The 6,030-nt window shown below is 45.6% G+C and overlaps 1 long non-coding RNA gene across 1 annotated transcript in view; it reads right to left on the bottom strand.

The window, feature by feature from the left end:
* Positions 1–1,468: 1,468 nt before the first annotated feature.
* The window catches only part of LOC309540149, a 159,465-nt gene continuing 154,903 nt past the window's right edge, over positions 1,469–6,030 (bottom strand). The window contains exon 3 of the long non-coding RNA XR_014223070.1: positions 1,469–1,548. This is a non-coding gene — a long non-coding RNA (uncharacterized lncRNA). The remainder of the gene's footprint in view (positions 1,549–6,030) is intronic.

Here is a 6,030-nt window from a genome sequence, read left to right as displayed (position 1 = left end):
TAAAGTTCCTAGTCTTATTCAAGACATTTATATCCCCACCTTTCTCCTCAAGTGGGGATTCAAGGTGGCTTACAAACATGTGAAGGCACCAATTACAAAAGACAGAGAGATATAAAGGAGCTTAAAAGGTAAAGGGGCCCCTGACCATTAGGTCCAGTTGTGGCCGACTCTGAGGTTGCGGCGCTCATCTCGCTTTATTGGCCGAGGGAGCCGGCGTACAGCTTCTGGGTCATGTGGCCAGCATGACTAAGCCGCTTCTGGGAAACCAGAGCAGTGCACAGAAATGCCGTTTTACCTTCCCGCCGGAGTGGTACCTATTTATCTACTTGCACTTTGACGTGCTTTCGAACTGCTAGGTTGGCAGGAGCAGGGACCGAGCAACGGGAGCTCACCCCGTCGCGGGGATTCGAACCGCCGACCATATGATCAGCAAGTCCTAGGCTCTGTGGTTTAACCCACAGCGCCACCCAGCTTAGTTCAAAGCAATAACCAAAATGCGCCAGGGCACAGAGCAATAATAATGCACCAAATAATGCACCAAACAGTTGATGGTGAGGCCCTGTGTTCATTTATCTGCATCACTTGGGAAGACAGGCGAACTAATGCCAGTGTACTGGAAGAAGGAAAGATCACCAGTGTGGAAGCAATGATTCATCAACTTGGTTGGACTGGTCATGTTGTCCGGATGCCTAATTATCGTCTTCCAATGCAACTACTCTATTCCAAACTTAAAAATAGAAAGCGTAATGCTGGTGGTCAATAACAGAGGTTTAAAGACTCTCTCAAGGCAAATCTAAAAAAAAGGTAGTATAAACACCGACAACTGGGATACACTGGCCTGCAAGCCAGTGTCATGGACTTTGAAGACGCTCAAACTCAGGACGAAAGGGAGCAACGTGCTAAGAGGAAGGCACACTTGGCAAATCCACACTGCGATCAACTCCTGCCTGGAAACCAATGTCCCCACTGTGTAAGGACGTGTGGATCCAGAATTGGCCTCCACACTCACTTACGGACTCATTGTTAAAACCATGTTTATGGAAGGCAATCTTACTCAGCTACAGGTGATCGCCAAAGAAGAAGAAGAAGAAGAAGAAGCACCATTAAAGCTGGTCTTGACTTTTCTGGAGAAGGAAATTGACAAAGTGAGGAGGTGGGGAGAGCAGCAATGCAACGTTGTCTAGTCTCCTCAGTCGGTAAAGCGTGTAGCTCTTAAATGTAGGTTCGAGCATCACATAGGGCAAAAGATTCCTGCATTGCAGGAGGCTGAACTAGTTGACCCTCAAGGCCCCTTCCAACTCTTGAGAGCCAGTGTTGTGTAGTGGTTAAGAGCGGTAGTCTCGTAATCTGGTGAACTGGGTTCGCTTCCCCGTTCCTCCACATGCAGCTGCTGGGTGACCTTGGGCCAGTCACACTTCTTTGAAGTCTCTCAGCCCCACTCACCTCAGAGAGTGTTTGTTGTGGGGGAGGAAGGGAAAGGAGATTGTTAGCCGCTTTGAGACTCCTGAAGGGGAGTGAAAGGCGGGATATCAAATCCAAACTCTTCTTCTTCTTCTACAGTTTAATGATTCCTCGGAAATACCATCAGAATGGATGCTCCGTTAACAGGTCTGGCCCACCTATGGGGCAAGGTGAAGAGGTTGCCTCAGGTGGCAGGATTCCCTGGCGCAGCAGATCACGATGTCCATCTTTCTTTCCCCTTCACCTTGTTCCTGATGTAAACGTTCACATCTTTTCAGTGGTGGAAACTATTTTACAATCCCATCAATTTTTTCAATTACATTTTTTCAAATAGTGCTAAAATGCTTTCCTGGCTATAATAATTATTTTTAACTGGTATTTAAATATTAGTGAAATATTGCTGAAATGAAAGAATGTTATAGCACTATAACTCTTTAATGCTAATTAAGAAAAAACAGCAACACTGCAACATGTTCTTTTCCCTAATTAAACACTTCCAATCTACGCTTATGGTCCATTAAAAAATAATTAGCAAACTATTGCTTAAACCAAAGTGATATGTGTAATGCTGCAATACTAAAAGCAGTCTTACTGGTGGCCATCATTCTAGATTCAGGTAGGTAGCCGTGTTGGTCTGACGCAGGTGAAATATTATTTTTTTAAATTGTCCAGTAACACCTTAGAGACCAACTAAGTTTGTTCTGGGCATAAGCTTTCGTGTGCATGTTATCTGAAGAAGTGTGCATGCACATGAAAGCTTATACCAAGAACAAACTTAGTTGGTGTCTTAGGTGCCACTGGACAATTTTTTAATTTTTTTTTATATATTTGGTGGCCATCATGTTAGAGATGCGGATTCACCCAATTAAACACTTTTGATCTATGCTTCCGGTCCACAACAAGTGTTTTGGTTTTTGACATTTCATGAGTAATAATGGGCAATCACACTTAAATGAGTAAGTACTTAGAGAGGTGTGTAGCTGGGTAGATCCAACTATCATCTACTTATCATGGCTTGGGAGTTATTGGGATAGCTCAGTTGGTAGAGCACAAGACTCTTAATCACAGGGTTGTGGATTCAAGCCCCACACTGGGGGCACTGCAAGGGGTTGGACTAGATGACCCTCGTGGTCCCTTCCAACTCTACGATTCTGGTTTCTGGTGAATCAGACCACCACTTCCCCACCCACAACAAATATGCTGCAACTGCTGTTACAGAAAGAATATGATGGTGGTGGTGTTTATTTATATCCCACCTTTTCCCATCACAGGCAGCTTACAACTCAAGGGAGCTTACAACTAAAATAAAAACAGCTACAAACATAAGGGGAAAAGCAATCCTTAAAAAAAATAAAAATTAAACATCAATTTGTTGTTTAGTCGTGTCCGACTCTTCGTGACCCCATGGACCAGAGCACGCCAGGCACTCCTGTCTTCCACTGCCTCCCGCAGTTTGGTCAGACTCATGTTTGTAGCTTCGAAGACACTGTCCAACCATCTCACCCTCTGTTGTCCCCTTCTCCTTGTGCCCTCCATCTTTCCCAACATCAGGGTCTTTTCCAGGGAGTCTTCTCTTCTCATGAGGTGGCCAAAGTATTGGAGCCTCAGCTTCAGGATCTGTCCTTCCAGTGAGCACTCAGGGCTGATTTCCTTCAGAATGGAGAGGTTTGATCTTCTTGCAGTCCATGGGACTCTCAAGGGTCTCCTCCAGCACCATAATTCAAAAGCATTAATTCTTCGGCGATCAGCCTTCTTTATGGTCCAGCTCTCACTTCCATACATCACTACTGGGAAAACCATAGCTTTTACTATGCTGGCCTTTGTTGGCAAGGTGATGTCTCTACTTTTTAAGATGCTGTCTAGGTTTGTCATTGCTTTCCTCCCAAGAAGCAGGCGTCTCTTAATTTCGTGGCTGCTGTCACCATCTGCAGGGATCAAACATCAATAGATTAACCTTTTAAAAATTCATCCTAATTTTAATCCAAATTAAAACATTTTTCTGCCTGTTGCACAAAAGGTCCTTCAAGGCAGTTAACAATGTTAAGAACAGCAAACTTGAAGTGGTCAAACATCTAAGGATCGTCGGGGACTCCAGAAGTTTTGATAACAGGTACACCATCTCTGACACTACAATAGCATGGAGTCCGTGATGCTATTGGGAGCTTTTTGTACAGGAATCTTACCAATTCATCCCCCATGTTGTCAGAAGTGTTCAAATGAACAGTCCAAACTTTGTTGGTCCCACAGCGACACTCGAGGGCCAACATTTAGGAAAAGCCCCGATAATGTGGGAGGTCAATTGCAATTCCACTTGTATCTTACAGTGGAAGACAGTTTCAGCTCCAGGTTTTGGAGAACTCTTAGGCAAGACACCCTCCATGGTTCCCCACCTTGATGAGCCTACCTCCGCAATGCGGCAGATACAACCAGCTCATGCCAATGCTCCCCTCCGCTGGAAAGTAGACCCACAGCAGAGGCCCAGCTATGCTGTTCCTTGGTGCTGGCCCTGGCAGAAGATAAATGTTTGTTTTTTATCAGGAGCCGCCTGTCTGGAAGCAGCCCTGCTTACACACTTTGGCTTTAAAGCACATTCAAAGCACACTTCCTCCCTCAAAGAATTCTGGGCACTATAGCTTGTTTAGGATTGCTGAGTTTTGTAACTCTGCAATAGGGAAACAACAGCACCAGGTCACTCCTCCTGAAATGAAAAGGTGGTGAATCATCAAGCTTGCGATTTCACAAGGGATTCTTGACCTTTTGAGTTTAGTTCAACCTCCGCATTACTCCTTCAGAGTCTCAGAGGTTGGCAAGGATTCAGGGCGTTCCATCCCAAGACTGCAGTTTTTATAATCCGCCTGTGCTCTTATTACAGGAACAGAGCCCGCACGGTTGGGCTAAATCAAAGCTTTTAGTTCACCTGCTGAGTAAAACACTAGGGACTTGCTTTAAGCATTCATTATTCTGTTTCCTTTTTTAATTAGCTCAGCTTTGGTCTCGGGTCAAGTGAGTTTAAATGGGATCATGTACACCAGATTTAACTACTTGTGTTTTCTTAATACTACAGTAATTGCATGTGGGAACAAAACGGGACAACCATGGAGAGGGGACGGTTATCTGATCTGGAGCAGGCCATTTGTGTGTGAAGGCATATCTAGTCCAGGGTTGTGAACCTGGCACCCATGGGAGATGTGGCACCCATGAAGTCTTGCACTGGTACCCTTGGGCAGGTACCCCCAGACTCTGAGCTTTCAGATAAAAATATAAAGTACGTCTCTAGCCCTCCTATGAAGAAAGTTATAGGGCAAAATGTGCAGGTATCTTCTGAGTGAATTCTGTGAAATGAGCTTGAGTGTTGTGTGGCCACTTTGTATATTTTCCTGGGGCTGAGGAATGTTCCCTGTGGCTGTCTCTAATTTTGTGTTACGCCACACTCCCCATGGAAGACACTTTGTTATGCCATGCCCTCCATAGCATACCCTCCAAGGTACGCAGGTGGCATTGTGGTCTAAACCACTGTGCCTCTTGGGCTTGCCGATCAGAAGGTCAGCGGTTCAAATCCCCACAACGGGATGAGCTCCCATTGCTTTGTCCCAGCTCCTGCCAACCTAGCAGTTCGAAAGCACACCAGTGCAAGCAGATAAAGAGGTACCGTTGTGGGGGGAAGGTAAACAACATTTCTGTGCGTTCTGGTTTCCGTTATGGTGTCCCGTTGCGCCAGAAGTGGTTTAGTCATGCTGGCCACATGACCCAGAAACCTGTCTGCAGGCAAACGCCAGCTCCCTCACCCTGAAAGCGAGATGAGTGCCGCAACCCCATGGTCACCTTTGACTGGACTTAACTATCCAGGGGTTCTTTACCTTTTTTTTTTTAAGCATACCCTCCAAGACACCGAGGTGAAAAATAGGGACGCTGCCTTCCGGGGCACCACTCCTGCGTGAGTTACGTGATCCAGGGGAGATCGCGGCCCCCGAAATAAACACTTTTTTCATGGCAGCTGCCCAAAAGCACATGTTCTGGGTCACTGCATGAGATTGCGGCCCCGAAAAAGGGGCCTGATATACTGCATCTCTTTTTCCTTGCCCTCTTTTGCACTCTTCAGGTACGTACTTTAATGCTTGGGGGGGGGTGATGAAGGCAGACAAAGAGCTATAACCTGAGATATAAAAGTGTGATACAGAAATTAGAGGCCACGAGCAAGAAAGGTCAGGGTAAACCCACACACAAAATCAGAGTAATGGCTGTAAGAGCAGATCCAAAGTCGTTTACTTGGAAGAAGGCGGATCTGTATCAAGTGTTGGTGGAGGCGAGGAGAGTTGGTTGTATATATCCACTCAAGTTTCATCTGGATTCCACCGTTAATTATCTGTCTGCATGATGACACCGAGGGAAAAAGCAAAGCAAAACCACAGCCCTGCGTGAGTCACTTCCTCCTTCCATCATTCCCAAAACATCATCTTAATAACAGCTGCTCATACCTCGTAGGTTATAATTATTTGAAGCGTTCCAACTGATACCAAAAGGCAACTCGTCAGATTGTAGTTTGGCCTGAATAACTTCATCTGTTGCTGC

Source organism: Podarcis vaucheri (genome assembly GCF_965113315.1).
Source record: "Podarcis vaucheri genome assembly, chromosome: 9".
Taxonomy (NCBI): Eukaryota; Metazoa; Chordata; class Lepidosauria; order Squamata; family Lacertidae; genus Podarcis; species Podarcis vaucheri.
The sequence above is the reverse complement of the archived record's forward strand: the minus strand, read 5'-3'. Positions and strand labels throughout refer to the sequence as shown.